Source organism: Bos indicus, chromosome 25 (assembly GCF_029378745.1).
Source record: "Bos indicus isolate NIAB-ARS_2022 breed Sahiwal x Tharparkar chromosome 25, NIAB-ARS_B.indTharparkar_mat_pri_1.0, whole genome shotgun sequence".
In the NCBI taxonomy this organism is placed as follows: domain Eukaryota; kingdom Metazoa; phylum Chordata; class Mammalia; order Artiodactyla; family Bovidae; genus Bos; species Bos indicus.
The window spans coordinates 13839421-13865578 of record NC_091784.1 but is presented as its reverse complement, the minus strand read 5'-3'; the positions used below and the strand labels follow the sequence as shown (position 1 = coordinate 13865578).

At 42.6% G+C, this 26158-nt stretch overlaps 1 long non-coding RNA gene across 3 annotated transcripts in view; it reads left to right on the top strand.

Moving 5' to 3' along the window:
• Positions 1-23360, top strand: part of LOC139179703 (uncharacterized) — a 52570-nt gene extending 29210 nt beyond the window's left edge. For all 3 annotated transcript variants that reach the window (XR_011564018.1, XR_011564020.1, XR_011564019.1), the window contains exons 4-5: positions 9907-10014; positions 10387-23360. This is a non-coding gene — a long non-coding RNA (uncharacterized lncRNA). The remainder of the gene's footprint in view (positions 1-9906; positions 10015-10386) is intronic.
• The last annotated feature ends 2798 nt before the right edge of the window (positions 23361-26158 follow it).

Here is a 26158-nt window from a genome sequence, read left to right as displayed (position 1 = left end):
ACAATCTGGAATGAAGAGAAATATCAACAACCTAGATATGCAAATGATACCATTATAATGTCAGAAAGTGAAGAGGAACTAAAGAGCCTCTTGATGAGGGTGAAAAAGGAGAGTGAAAAAGCTGGCTTAAAACTCAGCATTCAGAAAAGTAAGATCATGGCATCCGGTCCCATCACTTCATGGCAAATAGAAAGGGAACAAGTGGAGCAATGACAGATTTTATTTTCTTGGGCTCCAAAACCACTGCAGGTGGTGACTACAGCTATGAAATTAAAAGATGCTTGCTCTTGGAAGAAAAGCTATGACAAACCTAGACAGCATATTCAAAAGCAGAGACATTACTTTGCCAACAAAGGTCCATCTAGTCAAAGCTATGGTTTTTCCAGTAGTCATATATGGATGTGAGAGTTGGCCCATAGAGAAGGCTGAGTGCCAAAGAATTGATGTTTTTGAACTGTGGTGTTGGAGAATACTCTTGAGAGTCCCTTGGACTGCAAGGAGATCCAATTAGTCAATCCTAAAGGACATCAGTTTTGAATATTCATTAGAAGGAGTGATGTTGAAGGTGAAACTCCAATACTTTGGCCACCTGATGCGAAGAGCTGACTTATTGGAAAAGACCCTGATGCTGGAAAAGATTGAAAGCAAAAGGAGAAGGGGGTGGCAGAAGATGGGATGGTTAGATAGCATCACTGACTCAGTGGACATGAATCTGAGGAACTCTGGGAGATAGTGAAGGACAGGGAAGCCTGGTGGGCTATAGTCCATGGGGTTGCAGAGTAGGATATAACTTAGGGACTGAAAGACAGCCACAGTGGGGTGAACTGACCTGCTTGTAGAGATTATGAATCAAAACAGTATGTTAGAGGGAAAAATATGTCTATCTTCAAGTGTAAAATAAAACAGCAAAACCAAAAGCTGTAAACACAACCTCTGTTTTTTTGGCAATACACTTCTGAGCTGTTGTCTGTGAGAGCTTTGGTATCTTGATCTTAATCTTTAAATCAAGGGAAATAGAAAAAGTACAAGATAAAGTACTCACAAATAGTGGGTTTACATTAATTCCATGGATCTCTGCCAGCACACAAAGTCCATTTAGCAAATTGGCAAGGATTCTTATAATGGTAGTGTGGACACAGAAGAATCAAGCAAAAGGTACAGTTTGCTGTGTCTGGGGAAAGAATTCTTGGGCCAAAAAGCCAAAAAGAGAAAAACAAGAATGACTCAGTCTCCAGTGGCTTGTTTTCTTCACAGTCTTGAAGAAGAAAATGATCTGAATAAATTAGGACTGAGTCATTATAATGGTTCTCTAATACCCAAAGCACCAGAATCCAGACTACCTGGGACTTGTTAGAAATTCAGATCCTCAGGTTTTACCCCAAAATAACCAAATCAGGAACTCTGAGGGTGCACTTTGTGTTTTAACAAACCTCCTGGTGATTCTGATGCAATGCAAAGTTTGAGAACTACTGAGCTATTGAATTCGGAGAAGCAAATGGCAACCCACTCCAGTGTTCTTGCCTGGAGAATCCCAGGGACGGGGGAGCCTGGTGGGCTGTCGTCTCTGGGGTCGCACAGAGTCGGACACGACTGAAGCGAGTTAGCAGCAGCAGCAGCAGAGCTATTGAATTCACTCACATTCAGAATGAAATCTTTAAGCTAAGGATTGCTGTATCAATTACGATAAGGTTCAGCAGTTGCTTGTAAAGGAAAACCAAAATAACAGTGTTTTAAATAAGATAGGTTTTTTTTCTCCCCTTGTACATAGAAAATGTGCAGAGGTAGGAATTTAGAACTGATTGTGGCTTCATGATCATCAACGACCTACGCGCCTTACATTTTTTTTGTCTACTACAATGTCTGCTTTCATAGTCAAAGTAACTCATGGTTCAGAGTGGCTGCTGGAACTCCTGCAGTTACATCCGTTTTTCCAGGCAAGAGGTAGAAAGCAAGGGAGGAGATAAAAAGATACATCTCTTGGGTGAATCAGATTTCTTTAAGAAGCCTTCTTGGAAACTCTACCCAACAAGTTTTTCTCATATAATATTCACTAACTCTGGTAGTAGAGAGAGAGGCCTGGAAATCTTTCTTCTGCTGGTCACATTGGCCCATGAAATAAAATTGAGGTTCTTTTAGTAAAAAAGAGAGAAGTGAAAATTGGAAGAAGATAGTGGCTCTCCTTCTCGTTTCTTTCTAGAAAGGTGATCAAGATTTGAGCAGATATATTTGGAGACGTTTTCGGGGAGAATTGCAGACTTGAATTTGGGCAAGCCAGATCAAACCAGGGAGGATGGTACCTGAAGAATTTTGCTACTTGTGAAGGGTTCTTGTGTTTTGATGGCTTCCTTTTACAACTCAGAGGAAAGCTCTAGCAGTGAGAACTTTAAATGTTTACATTTTATATTGAAGTTTCCTTCTGCAACTGACCCAGGTCTTCAGTAAAGAATTTGGATGATACTGTACTGGCATACTTTGTGTTGGTGGTCTTGGGGAGACAGACACTGCAATAAAGGAAAGAGAAGTGTTTCAGGGCAGATGGACTTGAGTGACCATGATGTACCCACATGCTTGTGGGCAAAGTGTGTAACACATTCCTCCCAAGGAACATGAAATGATTTCAGATAGTACACAAAAATAACATCAATAGCACCTAAAAAGTACTTAACTCACTTGAGTCAGTTGAAAATCACAAACTTTGCCCTTCCGCCTTTCCTCCTTTTTTCTGTTTGGGACATGGATGTGATATCTGGAGCTCTAGCTGCCATTTTCTGACCATGAGGCAACACTGAGGCTGGAAGCCATATGCTAAGGACAATGCTGTAGAAAGAAAGCAGAAGCTTACTTTCATAATGTATATCTACTTTTGTCCTTAGTCTGTCTACCTCTGGTCTTATTCTATGTGTGAGAAAAATAAACTCTTAATTCATTTAAGCTGCTCTTAATCTTTTAGGGATTTGTTCTTAGCTTCTGAATACAATTTTTAACTGATGCAGAACCATCTTTTGCTATTTAGGACTGTTATATGCTTGTAGGCACATTAATCACTGTCATAATTAATGTGAAAAACTGCAGTACTTTTATTAAGGGGAATTAAACTCTAACTTTAAGCTAATAATATCAATAATAGGTGTTCGTAGTATGTTCTGAAGATAGCTGTAGCCTGTCATTACCCTATTAGGAGATGACATTTCCAGTTACAGCAAGGATTTTGGTGGCAGCTACAGGATCATTGCTCTCTGATTGTCTAGTTGTTAGAGAGTCCAAATGAACTTGGGCGAATTGGTAATGATGCACTGCGTTTGAGAGGCTTTCGTGCATAAAATGATTTGTTTAGATAAGAATGGTGCTTGTCAAGGCGAGAAGCAGGCCCCAGGGGGCGGGCACTTTGAATAGAGATATACAACAAACTGAGTGGGGGTCACGATGTGATGGGAGAGGTCACTGTATGTGTTCTACCCGTGGCCAGGTTTCTTCTTCCCAGAAAGCAGTGGAGGTGAGCTCAAATTGCAACATTGGGTGGAGAAGGACGAGTGGACTTTGCTTCTACTTCTTGTCAAATGTATCTCATGGTCACTCTTGACTCCAGGGTAGCAAACCCTGGTTATTGAGTAAAGTGTGTAAGCAAATGTTACTCTTTCTATGTATGAGGCCCAGATATCAATTCAGAACACAAACTGATATACGATATATGGGTGCTTATAACATTTCACAGCAGGAGGGGAGGTCAGAAAAAGAAAGTCTAGATGGCTGTCTGGGGAGTGACAAGGAATACAAGATTGAGAAACACCTGTGTATCTAGTGTGCTAGACCACATCAATGGTTCCAGTTCTTCACTCCGTGATCCCATGTCTTTTTTTTTGTTGTTGTTAAATGTCTAATTTAATTTATTTATTTTTGGCTGCACTGGGCCTTCGCTGCTGTGCTGGTTTTCTCTAGTTGTGGCGAGCAAGGGCTACTTCTCTAGTTGCATTGCACAGGCTTCTCATTGCAGTGGTTTCTCTCGTTGTGGAATAGAGGCTTTAGGGCACCCGGGCTTCAGTAGTTGTGGCACGTGGGCTCCACAGTTGCAGTTCGAGGGCCATAGACCACAGTCTCAGTAGTTGGTGCACAGGCTCAGCTCCCCGATGGCATTGTGGAATCCTCCCGGAGCAGGGATTGAACCCATGTTCCCTACGCTGGCAGGCGTACTCTCAGCCACTAGACCACCAGGGATGTCCCCCATTTTTTTTTCCCAGGGTTAACAGCTTAATTTAATCTCTGAGATTCCTTCAAGGAACCTTGAGGATCAGAAAGGCATTTATAAAACATCATCTGCACACCTAATTTTTTCTCCACTTGATGTTTTCTTCTGATGTTTTGATGGGTTTTCACACCCATTCCTGACACGCCTTGCATAGAGGCTCTTGCTGCATTTCTTGACTTTGGGTTTTTACCTGTGTCATTTGCCTTGGCCAGTGGGATTTTAGAGCTGGCGGTGTGAGCAGAGGTTTGCACAGCGCTTGTATAGTTAGATTGTGCTCTTGCATCCTGGTGACCTTGAAACAACTGTCCCTCTGATTTAGGCCCCTTAACAAACCTGAATGGAACCTGTAACCTGGAGGCATCCAGCCAGTTGCAGCCTAGATGAACCAACCCACACCCAGTCTAAAGACCCATGAACACAGGAATAAATGCTTTTTGTAAGCCACTGAGATTTTTAGGGAGGGTGGTGGTGGTGGTGGTGGTGTTGGAATTCATTCTGCAGCATTATTATGGTAATTGCTTGTTTCATCTAGGGGTCCTCCAAGAGAGTCCTGATCCCTCAATAGTCAGTTCCACTTTAAAATTTGGGGCCCATTGCAACAGAATTAATCAAGTTCTAGTTTATTCATTTTAATTTTATTATTGCTTTTTTGATGTGGATCAATTTTTTTTAAGTCTTTAAAGAATTTGTTACAATATTGCTTCTGTTTAATGTTTTGGTTTTTGGCGCCAAGGTGTGTGAGATCTTAGCTCCCCAACTGGGGATTGAACCCAACCCCCTACATTGGAAGATGAAGTCTTAACCAATGGACCACCAGGGAAGTCCCCAGTGAAGTGAAGTGAAGTGAAGTGAAAGTCGCTCAGTTGTGTCCGACTCTTTGCGACCCCATGGACTGCATAGTCCATGGAATTCTCCAGGCCAGAATACTGGAGCAGGTAGCCTTTCCCTTCTTCAGGGGATCTTCCCAACCCAGGGATTGAACCCAGGTCTCCCGCATTGCAGGCGGATTGTTTACCAGCTGAGCCGCAAGGGAATCCCTGAGCCACAAGGGAAGTCCACAGGCTGTACCTTCAGTTAGATAGAATCATTACTTCTGCTGTAGAATCTGCCTTGCAGTCTTTTCACCTCTGTTTCTAGGTCCGGACTGGATTGCACTGGTGGCTGCCACTAATTGGATTACAGTGAACTCTGATTTCATGAGGGTGTTTTGGATGCTTTGTGGCTTTTGCTGGCTTCCTATTTATCTTTGGATGCTTTAACTCCTGCTTTGTCCCAGCATTCCTTTAAAGACATGATTTAGTTATGTTTTCATTCCATTCTCTCTGAAATTGAAAGACTTTCTGGTTGGTGTGGGAAACCAAGGACTTTGGGTTAGTGAGGTTATCCAGTAATGTTTATAAGTCAGAAATGAGCTTTTACTTTAATTAATTAAGCATTATTCGGTCTGAGCTCTTTTTTTTCCCTTGCTGTGAGCAGGATGTGAAGTGAAAATCAGTTATTTGCCAGGATTCTTTTTCCTCTGTGTCTTCAAATGTATGTAAATATCCTAAGACTTGGCTCAGTGTAGACAAAACAGTTTTGCTTCAGATGTTTTTGGATGTCACATAGACACAACCTCATTATAACATCTTTGAAGAGTCGTTTTCAAGAAACACTTCAAAGGAATTGCTGATGCATTGGCTTCTAAGAGAAGTTACTATTTATCACAAAATTTTATGGCCTTAAAGTATTTTGTGTGTAGTAGAGAAAAATATCATTGAGATAGATTATATTTAAAAATGCAATCAGTGAGTAGTCAAATGAACAAATGTATTTAAACCCTAGCCAATAAAACACAAGAGCATGATATATTGATTTTGCATTTCCTTCTGAGCACGATTCTGACATAAAAGAAAATTCTCAATTAAATTAGAAATTACAGTAACTATAATTTATGACTGAGTTCATGTCATGAAAATGAAAGCATGGAGTCACAGAAGAAGGGATGATATTTGCATACCACTGATAATTTTTAAAGTATAAGATTGCAAATAAGCTTCACTTTATCTTCTTGCAATTTCTTTATTAAGAAGCCAACTTTTTCTCATTGCTTAAATGTTTCTCTTGCAGTGAGGTGTTAGAGAACCTTATTTGTTTGTGAAGTTGTTACATTGGAGCCTTCTACCCTGCAGGCCAGCATTTCCATCTCCCAGCCTATATTGGCACTCCTGTCCGGTATTTTACTATTAAAGGGACTTCTCTGGTGGTCCAGTGGTTAAAACTCTGTGCTCCCAATGAAGGGGGCACGGGTTTGATCCCTGGTTGGGGAACTAAGATCTCACATGGCAAAAAAAAATGTGGCCCATCGACCTGCAGCACTGGACTCACTTGGCAGTTTGATAGAAATGCAGAATTTCAGGCCCTGCCCTGGACATACTGGAGAAAGGGATGACAGAGGATGAGATGGTTGGATGGCATCACTGACTTGATGGACATGAGTTTGAGCAAGCTCCGGGTGTTGGTGATGGACAGGGAGGCCTGGTGTGCTGCAGTCCATGGGGTCGCAAAGAGTCAGGCAAGACTGAGCAACTGAACTGAACTGAACTGAAAGGATTCTTATACATATGCACTGAGAAGTGCTACAATCTACCTTTCCTTTGGTTGTCAGAACTAAGAAGTTTGCTTGTGGTTGTGGGGCATTAACCACATCACCTGTTTGGTTCCTTCTGTGCTCCTGGGCCTACCCATCCTTACATAAGGCTGTCTTTAAATGTTGAGTGCACTGAGACACAAGCTCAGCCACACGCTTTGATTTGCATGGCCCTTAAACAGAGAGAGAGAACTTGGACTTGGCTCTAGTTCCCTGCAGGAGGTCTGCTAGATGGGAGAGAGAATGACCCCCTGACTACAGATTACTTTGTGTAGGGGAAAACTTGGTGTGTGTGGACCTGGCTTGGGGTGGGGGTGGGGTTCTATATTGCAGCTGCCACATGGGACCGTCCTGATCACTGTGGGTCCCAACTTCCCCTGCAGGGCCGGCTGTCCTGAGGAGGAGCTGGCAGGGGAGACCCCCCGGGTCTCTAGGGGCTGAGGCTTTCCTTTAAGAGCTGAACTTAAGACACAGAGCTGAATTTCAACTCAACTTGAGCCTTTTGGCCCTCACCATGAAACAAGACTCAAAAAAAAAAAGTGTCTCATTTATTGATCACTTACTATGTTCTAGGGGTTTCCCTGGTGACTCAGGGGTAAAGAATCCGCCTGCAATGCAGGAGAAGTGGGTTCAATCCTTGGCTCAGGAAGATCCCCTGGAGGAGGGCATAGCAACCCTCTCCAGTGTTCTTGCCTGGGAAATCCCATGAACAGAGGAGCCTGGTAGGCCACAGTCCTTAGGGTTACAAAGAGTCGGACATGACTTAGCAACTAAACAACAACAGCTATGTTCCAGACACCAGTCAAGCTGCCTGTGTATATCATCCCTTTCAGTTTGAATCCTTCCGAGAGGTTGTTCTTCCTATTGCCATTTTATAGATGAGGAAACTAAGGCTCAGAGGGGTTATGTGGTTGTTCAAGGGGTTATGTGGTTCATAAGTGATAGAGTAGGATTTGAGCTTCAGATGAGTCTGATGTCAAACCCAGGCTCTTCTTATGCCATAAAGAAACAAGTACCTGCTGTTGTCAGAGCAATGAAGTGAGGGTTAGGGCTTTAGGGTTTGTGGATGAGGTTGCCCCCCACACAAGGATGATAGTCAAGAGGGATGTGGAATGCATTAATGGTAAACACAGTGCCCAGTGCGTTCCTTCTTCAGTCCTTGGAACTGCACTTCTGTCATCTATGTGTCTGCGTATGAAAGTCCAAGAGGGCTTACACTCTAGGTCCACAGACCCCGCTGGCCGCTGGAGAAGGAGCCAGGTGCTGCTTTGGCTTCTTGTCTCACGACGTGAATGAGACATAGGATGTGGGAAGAGGCCCATCACTCATGGAGAAAGAGGAAGGGGCCGACTGGCTCCTGCCTTTATCACAGAACCCTGCTGACTGGTGAAATGTGCCCACAGACTTGTCTCTAGCTGTCACCATCCAGTCAGCAAGTCCTCTTCTCATGGGGCTGGCAGAATTTGGGGGGGCAGGAGTCAAGTGTCCTACTCCCTTAAAAGTTCAGGTGGGGGACTTCTCTGGTGGTCTAGTGGCTAAGACTCTGAGCTCCCAATGCAGGGGGCACAGATTTGATCCCTGGTCAGGGAACTATATCCCACATGCCATAACTAAGACCCAGTGCAGATAAATAAATAAAAAATAAAAAAGTTCAAGTGGGACTTCCTTTATTGTCCAGTTCTTAAGACTCTGTGCTTCTACTGTAGAGAGTGTGGGTTCAATTCCTGGTTAGGGAACTAAGATCTGTATGCCATGAGGCACAGCTAAAAAATAAATCATATGCTTTACCCTGAGAAATGTTGGTTCCAGTTGGAAAGCACGCAGTGGGGTCTTGGAACCTGCTGGTGCCAGCTTGCAAGAACCAATGTATTTGTCTTTTCCCAACTCTGCATCTGTGGATGTCGTGATGGTAGTATTTACACCACAGAAACTGGCAAATGCTACACACCAGGGCATCCTCTCCCTGGAGAGCCAGTTGTTAAACACTTGCCAGCACACCTCTGAGAGCAGATGCATACAAACACAAAAAATCCAGAGTAATTCATCCATAAGTTATACCTAGTATTCAAGTGAAGTCCTCTCCCATATGTAGCAAGAGAAATTTCTCGAACAGATTTCTAAGCTCTGGCAACCAATCTTCTTTTTTTTTTCAAAAATAATTCCAGTGAATTCAGAATTTGTAATGACGGAAATTGATGTGGATGATCCATCAGGCATTGAAAGAAATTGGAATAGCGGTTATCCCATTGGAGCCAGCCTGTCACACTGCAGCCCAGCTCAGAATCCCCTGGGGGGCTTATTAAAACTCAGATGTCCAGTCCTCACCTTCAGAGTTTCAGATGCCATAGCTCTGGGCTGGCACCTGAGAGTTTGCATTTTTAGCATGTTCTCAGGGGATGCTGCTACTGCTGGTCTGGGGACCACTCTGTAGGCTTTGTCAGCCACTGGGTCAGAGTCAGGGACTGATTCCAAAGCATCTCAGTGAGAATGTGAGTGAGGCCAGGGTTAGAAGAGGGGAGGGATCTGACGGCAAAAGGAAGGAGTAAAGGAAGCATCCCATTTTTTATTTATTTTTATTGGAGTATAGTTGCTTTATAATGATGTGTTAGTGTCTACTGTACAACAAAGGGCATCAGTTATATGTACACATATATCCCCTCTTTTTTGAATTTCCTTCCCACTAAAGAGCGCTGAGTAGAGTTCCCTGTGCTTTACAGGTTCCCGTTAGTTATCTATATTATACATAGTAGTGTACATACGCCAACCCCAGTCTCCCAGTTCATCCCCTCCCTCCCTTTCCCCCTTTGGTGTCCACGCATTTCTTCTCTACATCTGTGTTTCTCTTTCTTCTTTTCAAATAGGTTCATCTGTACTATTTTTCTAACTTCCATATATATGCGTTAATATACTATCTCTTTCTCTTTCTGACCTCTCTCTGTATAACAGTCTCTAGGTGGAGGCACCCCATTTATTAAGTACCTACAAAGTGCCGGACATTAAGTGTAAAGTGTCTTAGATATATTGTTTCCTTTAGCATCTTCTCTCCTGAGTAAATGCATTCAGAGTGGATGTCATGGAAACAAACACAAAGATCTGGGGGAATGACCATTTGCTCCACTGCGGAAAACTGAAGATGCCGGAGGTAAGGAAGGAGTTTCCTTCTTCTCTTGATTCCTGAGCTTGGGTAATAATGTCATAATCTGTTTGAGATGGGCAAAAACACAGAGCAGAATTGGAGGAAATGTGCTTTGTTATGAATGTCAGCCACAGGGAGGATGGTGGTTCCAACTTCCCAGTGTCTGCCTCGTCCCAAGGCGGCCATTCCCGGGTGGAGCAGGTGCCTTGCAAAGGAAAGGGTGGGGAGAGCAGCAGCCGGGCACCTTGAAGAGCATCCTTTTAAATCACCACCATGCTTGAGCCTTATGCTATTCCTTTCAATTTTCTCAGTACTACAATTGTAAGTAAAAAGCTATATTGCAACACATCCGATTATAACCAGATTCTTGTCCCCTAGGACTCATCGAAGAGAAAAAAAAATGAATTTATGGCTGTGAGAAGTCATTAATCTCTGCACTTATGGCTCTGCACATGGTTATGGAGCAACTGCAGGACTGGGACTGACTTGCTCCCTCGCTCTCCTTTCTCCAGTGATGCACTTTATCAAGTCCGGGCTGAGCGTTTTCTTATAAATTAGACCCTGAAACATGGGCTTCATAAGCACCTTGGTTAGGAGCCACTAAATAAGATTTCTTGTTTGGTCTCCTACCCTGGGATCATCCTTCTTTTCTAGTGGGATGTCTCATTTGCGTGAAACTTTTCTTTGATAGTCGAAAGTGGTGTTTATTTGGGGGGAAGCAGAAAGGAGGCAAAATGTCTTTGGAAAATGGGGAAATGAGGCATTTTGTGATTTTACTGCATGAAAGATTTTCTTCTGGATTTATTAGGAATCAACTACAAGTTACACTTCTCTTCCTTATCTATATTCCTTATATATCATTTCTTCTATGTTCTTTCTGCTACTTAATGTAAGTTAATACTTCTACATGAATGCTTAATGTATTATCACTTAATACTTCTTGTATTAATACTCAGTACATTAAAATGTAATGTATTAGTTATCTTTCACTGCATGCTAATATTAGTATGCACTTAAGAGCTTAAAACAACTCACACATATTATCTTACCGTTTCTTTGGCTGAGGAATCTGGATACAGCTTGACTGGGTCTTCTGTAAGGCTGTGATCAAGGTGTTAACTGGGGCCGTGGTTTCATCTGAAGCTGGGGAAAAATCTATTTCCAAGCAGGTGTTGGAAGGATTTAGTGCCTTGCTGTAGGACTGACGGTTTCAGTTTCTTATCTTCAGTCCCTTCAGAGGCAGCCAGTATTCTGTTCAACCCAGAGTTTCCCAACACAGCCACTTGTTTCCTCTGTGCCAACAAAGAGAGAGATGCCAGCAAGGCAGGTGCTGAAAGCTTACGTAATGTAGTCACATAGAGCATGTTGTCTTTGCCATATCCTTTTTTTTTTTTTTAAGTTGGAGTTTTATAGCTGCTTTACGATGTTATGTTGATTTCTGCTGTACAATGAAGTGCATCAACTATATGCCATACATGGCAATCCCAATCTCCCAATTCACCTCACTCCCCCTTCCCCTCTGTGTCCATGCATCTGTTCTCTATGTCTGCATCTTTAATCCTGCCCTTCAGATAGGTTCATCTGTACCATTTTTCTAGACTCCACATATATGCATTAACATACAATATTTGTTTTTCTCTTTCTGACTTACTTCAGTCTGTATCACAGACTCTAGGTCCATCTACATCTCCACAAATGGCACAATTTAATTCCTTTTTATGGCTGAGTAATATTCCAATACATATATTAACATGTACCACATCTCCTAGTTGAAGGTCGTGTCTACATTTAAGGGGAAGATGACGTCAAGGGTGTGAATTCCAGGAGGTGGAGATGATGGGGGCTACCCTAAGAACTTGTCTGCCACAGCAATAGTCATCAGTAATGATGATAAAAAAATAGCAAATAATAACTATTATTATTTGGTATCTAAACCATGCATTAATCTTCAAAGTTTGTATTTGGGGAAGGAGGGTTTGAATGGGTTCACCAGATGGAGAAATAGAAGATGCAGTCTACATGCATAAAGAAAATCAAGGACATGGATTTTTTTTTTTAATTTTATTTTATTTTTAAACTTTACATAATTGTATTAGTTTTGCCAAATATCAAAGTGAATCCATCACAGGTATACATGTGCTCCCCATCCTGAACCCTCCTCCCTCCTCCTAGTCTACAAATAATAAATGTTGGAGAGGGTGTGGAGAAAAGGAAACCCTCTTACACTGTTGGTGGGAATGCAAACTAGTACAGCCACTATGGAGAACAGTGTGGAGATTCCTTAAAAAACTGAAAATAGAACTGCCTTATGATCCAGCAATCCCATTGCTGGGCATACACACTGAGGAAACCAGAAGGGAAAGAGACATGTGTACCCCAATGTTCATCACAGCACTGTTTATAATAGCCAAGACATGGAAGCAACCTAGATGTCTATCAGCAGATGAATGGATAAGAAAGCTGTGGTACATATACACAATGGAGTATTACTCAGCCATTAAAAAGAATTCATTTGAATCAGTTCTAATGAGGTGGATGAAACTGGAGCCTATTATACAGAGTGAAGTAAGCCAGAAGGAAAAACACCAATACAGTATACTAACGCATATATATGGAATTTAGAAAGATGGTAACAATAACCCTGTGTACGAGACAGCAGAAGAGACACTGATGTATGGAACAGTCTTATGGACATGGATCTTATAGACACAGTAGAGAGTTCACATGGAAAGTCTTTGGTGGACCATGGGAGAAGGTTTGTGCATGCCAGGTTAATAACCGGTCTGCCCTATGCCTATCGGTTAACAGACAGATTTAAAAGGTTTTATAGAGAATGAATTTATGGCTACTTGGGGGAACGATTGCAGGGGGAAGGATAACTTAGGAATTTGGGATTGACATGTACACAATGCTGTATTTAAAATAGATAACCAGGGGACTTCCCAGATAGTCCAGTACTTAAGAATCAGCCTTGTGATGCACGGGACAAGGGTTCAATCTCTGGTCTGAGAACTAACATCTCACCTGCTGTGGAGCAACTAATCCCACGTGCCACAACTAGAGAGTCTGTGTGGAGCACAGAAGGATCCCACATGATGCAACGAAGGTCCTGTGTGCTGCAGCTAAGACCCAGTGCAGCCAAATACATAAAAAAAATGATAAAAAAAACAAACAATATAAAACAATGAAACTATTGCTATTATTAGTGGATATGAATATTTTGTGTTGTAAAATAAATCTAAACCCAAACTTCAAAAGGCAAAAAAAGATTTTAAGGCAGAGGTTCTATTTAAAGCAGAGCTTCTGTGTTTGTCCAAGTGTCCTTCTTACCCTATACTTCTAAATAATATTGCTTGTGATTACTATTCTACTTTTTCATTTATCAGTTTGAAGCACAAATCACTGCTTTTCTACTATTATAGAGGAAAATTTGGGTCTTTCATAATTTTTAGTCATCATCCTCCCAAAAATGTTATTTGACGATTAAAAAAAATTAAGTCAAAAATTAAATCAATAGGTTTTATAAAAGGGCTGTTATGTAAAATTGTTCACAGATGAATTAAATTTGTGTGGGTGTATTCCCACTCCCTGACCCTAGCTCCCACGAGAATCCTAATAGTGGATTCAGGGCAGTGCACATCAGTGGTGGGTTGGCTCCAAGCTCTGCACAGCGTTTGGGACATCAGTATTCCTAAAGATCAGGCTTCTGTCACTCTGCTCCAAGGAAACTGTGCAAATGAAACCAGAGACTTCATTTGGGAGGTGGGTGGCAGTGGTGGTTTAGTCACTAAGTCATGTCTGACTCTTGCCCCACTGTGGACTGTAGCCTGCCAGGCTCCTCTGTCCATGGGATTTTCCAGGCAAGAATACTGGAGTGGCTTGCCATTTCCTTCTCTAGGGATCCCAGGGACTAAACCTGCATTTCCTGCTTGGCAGGAGGATTCTTTACCACTGAGCCACTTAGGAAGCCCTCCATTGTAGATTGCACTGTAAATGAAGACAAAGACCACTGAGCTGAGAGAATAAAGTGATTGGTATATTTATAGAACCTGGGCATTTTGGGCCCTGTATTGAACTCAAAGCTGGCCTGGAAACCTCACTCTGATAGGCAGCGTGCACTGTTCATGAAGACTTGTCTAAAACTTTTAATTAAAAAAATTTTTTTTATGTATTTTATTTTTGGCTGTGCTGTGTCTTTGTTGCTGCTTGGGCTTTTCTCTAGTTTCCACAAGCTGTTGTGGTATTCAAGCTTCTCATTGCAGTGGCTTTTCTTGTTGCGGAGCACAGGTTCTAGGCACACAGGCTTCAGTAGTTGCGACTCTCAGGCTGTAGAACACAGGCTCAGTAGCTGTGGCACATGGGCTTAGCTGTTCTGTGGCATGTGGGATCTTCCCAGATCAGGGGTCAGACCTGAGTCTCCTGCATTGGCAGGCAGATTCTCTACAACTGAGCCACCAAGGAAGCCTTGTCTAGAACTTGTTTAAACTCCGATGTTATTGTTCGCAAAACCCCGGATGTCTATGTGTTTTATTCTGCCGTCGATGGGAAATAGGAACAAGAGCAATAGCGATAAATTTCCCTATTACTCTTGGTGCCCAGGAGGCATCTCTGACTTGGGAAGATGAGGTAGATGCCTCACATCAGGAGAGTTTAACACTTTAACCCATATCGTTGCCACAATATGACATATCAGCTGGAAGGAAAACTTGCAGCTTGTTATGCTGTTAATTCTGAAGTAACTACAGTGCTTAACTGCTTGTGCTTGAAGGAGTTATGATCTTTTTTTATTTCCAACTGACTGTACTGTAACACTCATTTTTAAATTTAAATAAATATAAATATAGTGAAAAAGGACCTTAACCCAGCTCTCAGGACATGTGGGGCTTCCCTGATACTCAGTTGGTAAAGTATCCGCCTGCAATGCAGGAGACCCTGGTTCGATCCCTGGGTTGGGAAGATCCCCTGGAGAAGGGAAAGGCTATCCACTCTAGTATTCTGGCCTGGAGAATTCCATGGACTATGCAGTCCATGGGGTTGCAGGGAGTCGGACACAACCGAGTGACTTTCACTTTCTTAGGACATGTGGTGAGAGCAATGGGCTCAGGGACCACACCATGTCTCCCATCACAGGCAGCTTTTTAAATCTATGAGTGAAACCAATATTAGTAGTCTCCTTGATGCATTTCTTGGATCACTAGAAACTGTGCCAGTGGAAGCAAGGAATCATTACAGTGCCAGAGTGATGTCAAAAGTGGGAAAAGCCTCGCAATCCCTGAATTACCCAGGGAGAACCCTTCGCAGTTTTCGGAAGAATTCTAACATCTCATCACGTGGGGCTCATGAAATGTGCTGACCCAAACCTTACTCAGGTTCCCAGGTGGCTCAGTGGTAAAGAATCCATGTGCCATTGCAGAAGACACAGACTCGATCCCTGGGTCAGGAAGATCCCCTGGAACAGGAAATAGCAACTCACTCAAGTATTCTTGCCTGGAGCATTCCATGAACAGAGGAGCCTCATGGGGTACAGTACATGGAGTCACAAAGAGTCGGACACAACTGAGCAACTGATCAAGCCTTACTCAGAGAGAGAGGCTTTCACAAAGATTAATTAAGACCCATATTATGATAGCATCCAAAGTGCTCTCCTATCAGTTCTTTCTCCTTCCAGCATAACTTGGTGGTCCCCTATTCACATGTGATCAGTGTTAGTGGTGGGGGAAAGATGAAGGTACGTTTATCAGGAGAGACCTTTTTGCCTGAGCAAACTGATATTCCAGATAAAAATCCTTTGGCATCCTTGACAAACTTCAGAAGCTCTAATGCTAGATTTTTATAAATAAGTGTACCAGCTGGGAATGTGTTTGACTACATGTAACAAATAGTGGCTTAAGCATTGTAACTGTTTTTCATGTGGCAAAAAGTCCAGAGGTAAGCAGTCCTCCAAAAAGAGTGCAGACAGTTCTACTGTAATAGGACATAGGTTACTAAAAATAACTGCATTATATTCGTAAATTGCACAATAGAAACCACAAGCTTATGAGAAAGATGAGATTGAGAAACAACATTCAAAAACATCAGTTCAGTTTCGTTGTTCAGTCATGTCTGACTCTTTGCAACCCCATGAACCGCAGTATGCCAGGCCTCCCTGTTCATCACCAACTCCCGGAGTTTACCCAAACTCATGTCCATCGAGTCGGTGATGCCATCCAGCCATCTCATCCTCTGTCGTCCCCTTCTCCTCCTGCCCCCAATCCCTCCCAGCATGAGTCTTTTCCAATAAGTCAACACTTTGCACGAGGTGGCCAAAGTATTGGAGTTTCAGCTTCAACATTAGTCTTTCCAATAAACACCCAGGACTGATCTCCATTAGGATGGACTGGTTGGATCTTCTTGCAGTCCAAGGGACTCTCAAGAGTCTTCTCCAATACCACAGTTCAAAAGCATCAATTCTTCAGTGCTCAGCTTTCTTCACAGTCCCAACTCTCACATCCATACATGACCACTGGAAAAACCATAGCCTTCACTAGATGGACCTTTGTTGACAAAGTAATGTCTCTGCTTTTTAAAATACTGTCTAGGTTGGTCATAACTTTCCTTCCAAGGAGTAAGCGTCTTTTAATTTCATGGCTGCAGTCACCATCTGTAGTGATTTTGGAGCCCAGAAAAATAGTCTGACACTGTTTCCACTGTTTCTGCATCTATTTCCCATGAAGTGGTGGGACCGGATGCCATGATCTTCGTTTTCTGAATGTTGAGCTTTAAGCCAACTTTTTCACTCTCCTCTTTCACTTTCATCAAGAGGCTGTTTATTTCTTCTTCACTTTCTGCCATAAGGGTGGTGTCATCTGCATATCTGAGGTTATTAATATTTCTCCCGGCAATCTTGATTCCAGCTTTTGCTTCTTCCAGCTTAGCATTTCTAGTGATGTACTCTGCATATGAGTTAAATAAGCAGGGTGACAATATACAGCCTTGACATCCTCCTTTTCCTATTTGGAACCAGTCTGTTGTTCCATGTCCAGTTCTAACTGTTGCTTCCTGACCTGCATACAGGTTTCTTAAGAGGCAGCTCAGGTGGTCTGGTATGCCCATCTCTTTCAGAATTTTCCACAGTTTGCTGTGATCCACACAGTCAAAGGCTTTGACATAGTCAATAAAGCAGAAATAGATGTTTTTCTGGAACTCTCTTGCTTTTTCTATGATCCAGCAGATGTTGGCAATTTGATCTCTGGTTCCTCTGCCTTTTCTAAATCCAGCTTGAACATCTGGAAGTTCATGGTTCACGTATTGCTGAAGCCTGGCTTGGAGAATTTTGAGCATTATTTTACTAGCATGTGAGATGAGTGCAATTGTGCGGTAGTTTGAGCATTCTTTGGCATTGCCTTTCTTTGGGATTGGAATGAAAATGGACCTTTTCCAGTCCTGTGGCCACTGCTGAGTTTTCCAAATCTGCTGGCATATGGAGTGCAGCACCTCCACAGCATCGTCTTTCAGGATTTGAAATAGCTCTGCTGGAATTCCATCACCTCCACTAGCTTTGTTCATAGTGATGCTTCCTAAGGCCCACTTGACTTCACATTCCAGGATGTCTGGCTCTATGTGAGTGATCACACCATCGTGATTATCTGGGTTGTGAAGATCTTTTTTGTACAGTTCTTCTGTGTATTCTTGCCACCTCTTCTTAATATCTTCTGCTTCTGTTAGGTCCCTACGTTTCTGTCCTTTATTGAGCCCATCTTTGCATGAAATGTTCCCTTGGTATCTCTAATTTTCTTGAAGAGATCTCTAGTCTTTCCCATTCTATTGTTTTCCTCTATTTCTTTGCATTGATCGCTGAGGAAGGCTTTCTTATCTCTCCTTGCTATTCTTTGGAACTGTGCATTTAAATGGGTAACTTTCCTTTTCTCCTTTGCTTTTCGCTTCCCTTCTTTTCACAGCTATTTGTAAGGCCTCCTCAGACTGCCATTTTGCTTTTTTGCATTTGTTTTTCTTGGGGATGGTCTTGATTCCTGTCTCCTGTACAGTTTCACAAAGCTCCATCCATAGTTCATCAGGCACTCTGTCTATCAATTTAGTCCCTTAAATCTATTTCTCACTTCTACTGTATAGTCATAAGGGATTTAATTTAGGTCATACATGAATGGTCTAGTGGTTTTCTCCACTTTCTTCATCAGAAACACCTTAATATAAGAGAAACTCAGTAAAATAAGTTATAATAGTGACATGTTAATGGTTAAGAAATATGAATATATAAATAACATTATACATTATTTCAAGGCATTTTCCTTGAAAAAGGCCTGAAGTTTGCTTGTGGAAGTAGGTGTTGGGCAGGTATGTTGCTCTGTTCGGCTAGGTGCGGTATTCTTCTTTTGCCTGGTGTTTATTATGGTTAAAATCACATACAAGCAAAAGTGACATTTACACCATGCTCAGATTGTTCCCTATGATTTCAGTCACATGAGAATAAATAAAATATAAGCATTATCATGGAATTAGCTATACAGCTGCTCAAGGAAGTCATCCAAGAACCAGGCTCCTTCTATCTTCCTGCTCTGTGTGTATGTTTTATCCTCATGGCCTCAAAAAGGCTGCTGCACTTCCAGGTACTGTCTACATTCCAGGCAGAAAGAATGGAGGACAAAATGTGAAGGGAAAAAGCGCTTTCTCTCTAGAATCTTTGCCTTGGGAAGGGATGTGCTCACCAGGGATATCCATCTATATCTATTGTATATAATGGAACCACATATTCATTCCCTCTAGCCACAAGGGAGTCTTGACAAGGTGAGTATTTTAGACAGGTACGTTGCTAGTTAGTTCTCTATGATTGTCACCTACAGGTTTGTTACGAGTGAGTTTTAACAGGTCCAAGTTCTGGAGATAACTTTGTTTAATAAAAGTTTTCCTATTCAGTTATCTGGAAAGACACCCAACCACAGATCTTGAAGAGGTTGGAAGACATGTCAGATTGGAAGTTTCCTAACTGCCTAAGTATGTCAATCTTTAAATTTGAGCCCATCATAGGGATATTTATATTACTCAGCTTAATACACATCTAATGTATGACAATTATGTGCCGTGCATTGTGCTAGGTACTGAGGATATAAAGATGAAGATGATGGTGATGTTGGCGATGATAAGGATGGTGATGATGTTGACTAATGCTTACTGAGCACTTACCCTGTGCAAAACAGTATTCTAACTACTTTGTTCATATTAGCTAATGGATTTCTTACAGCAGTCGCAGGGGTACATTTTATTATTCCTCCAAATCTGTCAAAGATGAGAACCCTGATGCACAGAGAGGTTAGGTAATATACTGAGGTCATTCAGCTCGGCAAGTGGTACTGCCCTGATTTCAGCGTGGGTCTATGTTCTTAACTGCTGTTGAACCACCAAAGGGCTTACTTACTTAGTATTAGAGGCAAGCACATAAACAAGTAACCAGTAGGCAGAATTTATTGATGGCTGACACAATATTTAAAAAAATTAAATGCCAATATTTAGAAATTGAGAAGTTTTCCCATCTGCATATATTTATTTGAGTTTTCCAGAGAAAAAGAATCATTACATCCATATAGATACATAAAAAGAGATATATGAGGGATTGGCTCATGCCACTGTGGAGACTGAGAAGTCCCACAATCTGCTGTCTATGAGCTGGAGGTATAGGAAAATTAGTGGTATCATTTCAGTCTGAACCAAAAGGCTTGAGAAGCAGGGGAGCAAATGGTGTAAGTCTAAGCTTAGTCTGAATGCTCCAGAACTGGGGGTACCAATGTACAAGGGCAGGAGAGATGGGTGTCCTAGCTCAAGCAGAAAGGACAAATTCATTCTAGAATAAAGTTTGTTCTATTTGGGGCTTCAGTGGATTGGCTGATGCTCACGCACATGGTGAAGGTGGTCTTTTTTATTCAGTGTACTGATTCAGATGCTAATCTCTTCCAGAAACATCCTCCCAGACACACTCACAAATGTCTTACCAGCTATCTGAGTGTCTCTTAGCCTGGTCAAGTTGACACGTTAAATGAACCATTGCCACTGGTTTCTCTCGAAAAAGATTATTTGGCAATACAGTACAAGTATTCACATATGGCAGGGGCTGGTTGCAGTTGAGTGGTAGCTAGCTACTCCTTTAAGCGGGGCAATTTCTCTCCAATACCCCACTGCTCACCACTCCCTACTTCCTGTCTTATGCCTCATCACTTGGTTTACTCATGCTTGGTCCTGCAGCATTTGAGTTAGCAATCTCTGCACTATGAGACATAATGAATACAATGGAGGAGATAAAATCAATTCGAAATCACAGAGAAGAGAGTCGAGGAAAACTTCATAAAGGAGCTATGTCAAAACTGGGTCTTGAGGGTGAGAGCAGGTTGATTAAATGAGAAGGGAAGAAAGACAATCCTGGCAGAGAAAATAGCACATGCAAAGGCAGATAGGCAGGACTTCTCTGGTGGCAGTGGTTAAAAATCTGCTTTGCAAAGCAAGAGACGCAGGTTCAATCTCTGGTTGGGGAACTCAGATCCCACAAGCTGCAGAGCAACGAATCCAGTGCTCTGCAACTACTGAGCTCACTCGCCACAACTAGAGAGTCTGTGCACCACACCAAAATCCCCACAAGATGCAGAGAAGATCCAGTGTGCCGTAGCTAAGGCCTAACGCAGCCAAATAAATAAAGAAAAAATTATTTTTTAAAGTAGATAGGCTTAGGAAGATGCAGAATATGTGCTCCCTTTTGTCATAACACTGTGGAATTTGCCATAGTTGAAATCTATTCATTAGAATCTAAAGAAAAAAAAATCTGGTCTCTGTCATCATTGTATCCTACCTGGGCTTTTGGTATAGCTTTAATTTCCCTCTAGTTCTATTGATCAAACAAAAGAAAAAAATTTTTCTTTTCTTTTTTTTCAGAAAAGGTTCTTTTTGCACCAGCATTTTGCTTCCTTGTCTGATGCTTGCTTTGTGTGGATATTGATTTGTTTCCTTTCCAGCTTGCTGGGGAGTTTACCTTTCTTGTCCTCATCTCACTTTATACCACAGCTTGAAACTCCCAGATTGAAAGCTCTGGACAGGCAGGATGCATGCAGACTGCCTGAATTTGAATCCTGTCTCCATCCTCCCCAGCTGTGTGTTCCAGGGAGATGCCCTTAGCCTCTCTGGGCTTCAGTTTCCTCGTTTGTAAAATGAGAATAACAGTAGGGTTATTAGGAGGAGGATAACAGTAGGGTTATTAGAAGGAGGTTATTAGTAGTTCCAGTATTCCTCCCTGGAGAGTCCCATGGACAGAGGAGACTGATGGGCTAAAGTCCATGGGGTCCCAAAGAGTCAGACATTACTGAGTGATGAACACTATTAGTAGGTTATTAGGAGGATTGATGAGTTACTCCATGAAGAGCACTTGGAACGATGGCTGGGATCTGGCTCTCAGGACCTGTGGGCTGTTATTACAAATGCCCCCCAGTGCCTGACTCTGTGTCAGATGGCAGAAAAACAGAAGCGATGTGGTCCCAGCATCAGGGAGCTGAGTTTCTGGCAAGAAGGTGGCAGGCAGGTCTGAGAGGAGAATAACATTTTGCATTTTAAACCCCGGCCTTTTTCATCACCGATGAAAATGCCAACATCAATCTCTCAGTCTAGACCCTTGGTTCAGAGATGTTGCTCTTCACTGCACTTTGCGGGAAACTTCACGTTGCGTAGGTAGACACCTCCATGCACAGGCACCGAGTCATTCCACAGTGGAATCATGTTTGTGCTTTGGCATTTTTTCCCCTAGTCCCTTTAAGGAGAGCCCAGTGGGCAGGGGGCAAGAGCTGGAAGGAAATAGGTCTGGAAAGAGATATAGTAGAGATCATGTTTAGTGTGGCTCAGTGATAAATCAGTGTTTACTTTGGGCATAAATTTGTGTTATGCTGGCATAGTCAGAACAGATGCATTAAACACAAAACAAAACAAACCTGCAGGAAGAAAAGAAAGTCAGGAGGTTATTGTCTGCTTTGTCTCTGCAACAAGCCGGCCATGGATTCTTCAAGGTGCCTTGTTCTGATACTGATGGGGAAGAGAATGCCCTAGGGTCTTCTTTCTCTCTCTTCCTCCTGTGGTTTTTTTCACTGTGATGGTGCTTCTGCTGTCACCTTTTAGTGACAAATGTGCACCTTGTGGGTGTTGAATTTATTCAGCTGGTCCACCTGGGGAAGATTACAAATGAGGAACAAGCCTAGGATTTTTGAAACACGCTTCTAAAAGGGAACAAAGAGGCTTTAGAATGATGCTGGGGTAGCATCTCCTCTGGCTATGCTCTGAAAACGAAGTGAAACAAGACAAATTCAATTCTGAGTAGTACATATTTACAAAACGAGGCCAAAGGGCAGTTGGAAAGGGGAGTACAAGGGCTGTCTTGGCATAGTAATGTTGAACAATCAAATGTACACTGCATAATATTTGGAACTCATCTGTCATTGCTTTTATATTTGTCTCTGACCTAGGAAGACTGGAAATGGAAGGTGGGTGGCTGAATATATAATTTCATGCAAGAAATAATTCTTAAAACAAATTTAGGGACTTCCCTGGTGGTCTAGTAGCTATGACTCCAAGCTCCCAATGCAAGCGGCCTGGGTTTGACCCCTGCTGAGGGAACTAGATCCCGCATGCCACAGTTAAAGATCCTGCGTGCTAAGATCTGGCACAGCCAAGTAAATTAAAAAAAATAAATGTTGAAAACAAAAATGTAGCCAAATGGAGGATGCTCTCTCAGCTAAGAGACTTGACATTCAAGAGGCAATGGAGGGAAAAGAACTGCAAACAGCTGTGACTTACTGGGCTGTTGACAGTAAATCTCGGTCCGAGCTACTAAAAAGTTGCCATAGCCGTGTGGGAAGGCATCTGCTACTCCCTCCTTGGAAGGGGGGTTGGCAGGAGGGGGAAAAGGGAGAAGGGATCTCAGGGTGAGGAGAAAAGCTGTTTACTCTTCCTGTTCTTTCCAACACCAGCGCTTGCTGAAAGGCACTGACGGGGAGAGAAAGATGTCTGCAGCCCGAGGTGAGGCCAGTGCACTCACAGCTTTTCTTCACTGGAAATTTGTTCTGTGCCGAGCAGTTTCCTTATGGTATTATCTTTTATCTTAAAATGAATTTTCATTGCAGTATCGTTGCTTTACAATATTGTGTTAGTTTCTACTGCACAGCAAAGTGAATCAGCCGTACATATGCACATATCCCCTCTTTTTTTGGATTTCCTTCCCGTTTAGGTCACCACAGAGCACTGAGTAGATTTCCCTGTGATATACAGTAGTTTCTCACCAGTTACCTATTTTAAACAGAGTAGTGTATGTTTGCTGCTGCTAAGTCGCTTCAGTCATGTCCGACTCTGTACGACCCCGTAGACGGCAGCCCACCAGGCTCCCCTGTCCCTGGGATTCTCCAGGCAAGAGTACTGGAGTGGGTTGCCATTTCCTCTTCATTGTCTGCCCGGAGAAGGCAATGGCACCCCACTCCAGTACTCTTGCCTGGAAAATCCCATGGACGGAGGAGCCTGGTAGGCTGCGGTCCATGGGGTCCCTAAGAGTCGGACACGACTGAGTGACTTCACTTTCACTTTTCACTTTCACGCATTGGAGAAGGAAATGGCAACCCACTCCAGTGTTCTTGCCTGGAGAATCCCAGGGACGGGGGAGCCTGGTGGGCTGCCGTCTACGGGGTCACACAGAGTCGGACACGACTGAAGCGACTTAGCAGCAGCAGCAGTGTATGTTTGTCAAGCCCAGTCTCCCAATTCATTCCACCCCCCACCTTCCTCCTTGGTGTCCATCCATTTCTTATGGTATTATCTTTAATCATGACAATATCTGTGAAAGTTTGGTAAGATTATTTCTGTTTTTCAATAAACTTTCATCTTAGGTTAGATTTACAGGAAAGTTGCAAAGATACTGCAGGGATTTCCAGTATCTACTCCCTCAGTTTTTCCCACTGTCAAGCTCTTGCGTCGCTGGGGTGTGTTTGTCAAAACTAAGCAACAGACGTTGTTAAGTTACTATTAACCAAGTCCTAGGCTGGATTTCAATTTCATCAGTTTTTCCATTAATGTCCTTGTCTTAGTCTGGTTGCTATAACAAAAATCCAATAGAGTGGGTGGTTTAAGCAGCATAAGTTTATTGTTCACAGTTCTGGAAGTTGGGAAGTCCAAGATCAAGGTGCCAGCAGATTCAGTGTCTGATGAGAAGCCATGTCCTGGTTCATAGATGGCCATCCCCTTGCTGTGTCCTCACATGATAGAAGGGACAGGGAGCTCTCTGAAATCTCTTTTATAAGGGCACTTTTCAGGGCTTTCCTGGTGGCTCAGTGGTAAAGAATCTGCCTGCAATGCAGGAGGTGCAGGAGACATGGGTTCGATCCCTGGGTCAGGAAGATCCCCTGGAGGAGGGCATGGAAACCCACTTCAGTATTCTTGCCTGGAGAATCTCACAAGCAGGAGTCTGGTGGGTTGCAAAGAGTTGGACATGACTGAAGAGACTGAGCATAGCACAGCAATCTCATTCATGAGGGCTCCAACCTCAGGACCTAATTACCTCTTCAAAGTTTCCACCTCCTAATGCTATCATATTAGAGGTTAGGATTTCAATATATAAATTTTTGGTGGGGGGGAGTGCACAAAACTTTCAGTCTGTAGTAGTCTTTCAGTTCCAGGATTCTGTCCATACTACACGTGGTCACCGTGTTCCCTAGTTTCCTCTGCTCTGTGAACAGTCTCTCAGGTTTTCCTTGTTTTTCATATCCTTAACAGTCTTGAGGGACATTCATTATCTTTAACATGTGCATGTGAAGCTAAGTCGCTTCAGTCGTGTCCAACTGTTTGCAGCCTTATGGACTGTGGGATTCTCCATGCAAGAATATGGAACGGGTTGCCATGCCCTCCTCCAGGGGATCTTACCGACCCACGGATCGAAGCCACGTCTCTTACATCTCATGAATGGACAGGTGGGCTCTTTACCACTAGCACCATTTGGGAAGCCGTTTATTTTAACATACCAAGACATTAAACCTCAGAGATGTTAAATGGCTTGTTCAGGTTCAGACAGCTTATGGAGGCAGTGCTATATTTCTATGAAGGCAGTTTCAAGCCTGTTTCTCAGATTTGAGCTTCCACTGGACTCACCAGGAGGGCTTGCTACGACTCAGACCACAGGAACCCGCCCCTAGAGTTTCAGATTCAGTAATTCTGGAGTGAAGTCACAGTTTGCACGTCTGGAAGTTCTCAAGTGGTGATTGATGATGGTGATGACAATAACCAATTCCTACCCTAGACATTAAACTGAAGCAGTTACTGAAAAAGAGGAGACTGACAGAAAAACAATGTGAACTTCAAATATTCCCTCGGAACTAGTAGCGTTTGTTCCTTTCTTTCTGAGAAAGTTTCTACATTAGTAATTTAAAATTTATCCTTCCTTTCTTGCTTATTTTAAAAAATGTTACTACAAAGCTGAACTGTGCTGAAAGTGAAATCTAGAGATTGTTATCCACTGACCTAAGAATTAAGCCACTAAAAGGGACTGGACAAAACAGCCTCACTAAAGAGTTGTACTCATTTATTTAAAGTCATGTATTTATTTATGGCTGCGCTGGGTCTTCCTTGCTGTCAGTGGGCTTTCTCCAGTTGCAGCGAGCCGGGGCCACTCTCTGCGTGTGGTGCCCGGGCTTCTCTTGTGGTGGAACGTGGGCTGCGAGGTGTGGGCTCAGTAACTGTGGTATGTTGCCCTGAGGCATGTGGATTATTCTCAGACCAGGGAGCACACCAGTGTCCTCTGCACTGGCGGGTGGATTCTTAACAACCATACCACCACGAAAGTCTCCGATACGCTCATTTATTGAATTTAAATAGTGGAATGGTAAAGCGAACCTTTAGCCACTATAATAGCTTCCTGTGACCTGGCATATAGTGAACCCACATTACCACACCATTGGTAGTCACTTAAAAACAAATCACCTATTAAGATATTATGTGTTGTCTTCTGTGCAATTTATAAGGGAGTAACTCAAAACTGTTCTTTCCTTTCAATGATCTTGACCTTAGGCCTATTTTAAATATGTCTTAAAAAGAATCTTGAAGGAGAGGGAAATAAAAATACTCAACCTCTTCGTGTTATCTGAAAAAGTGCTGC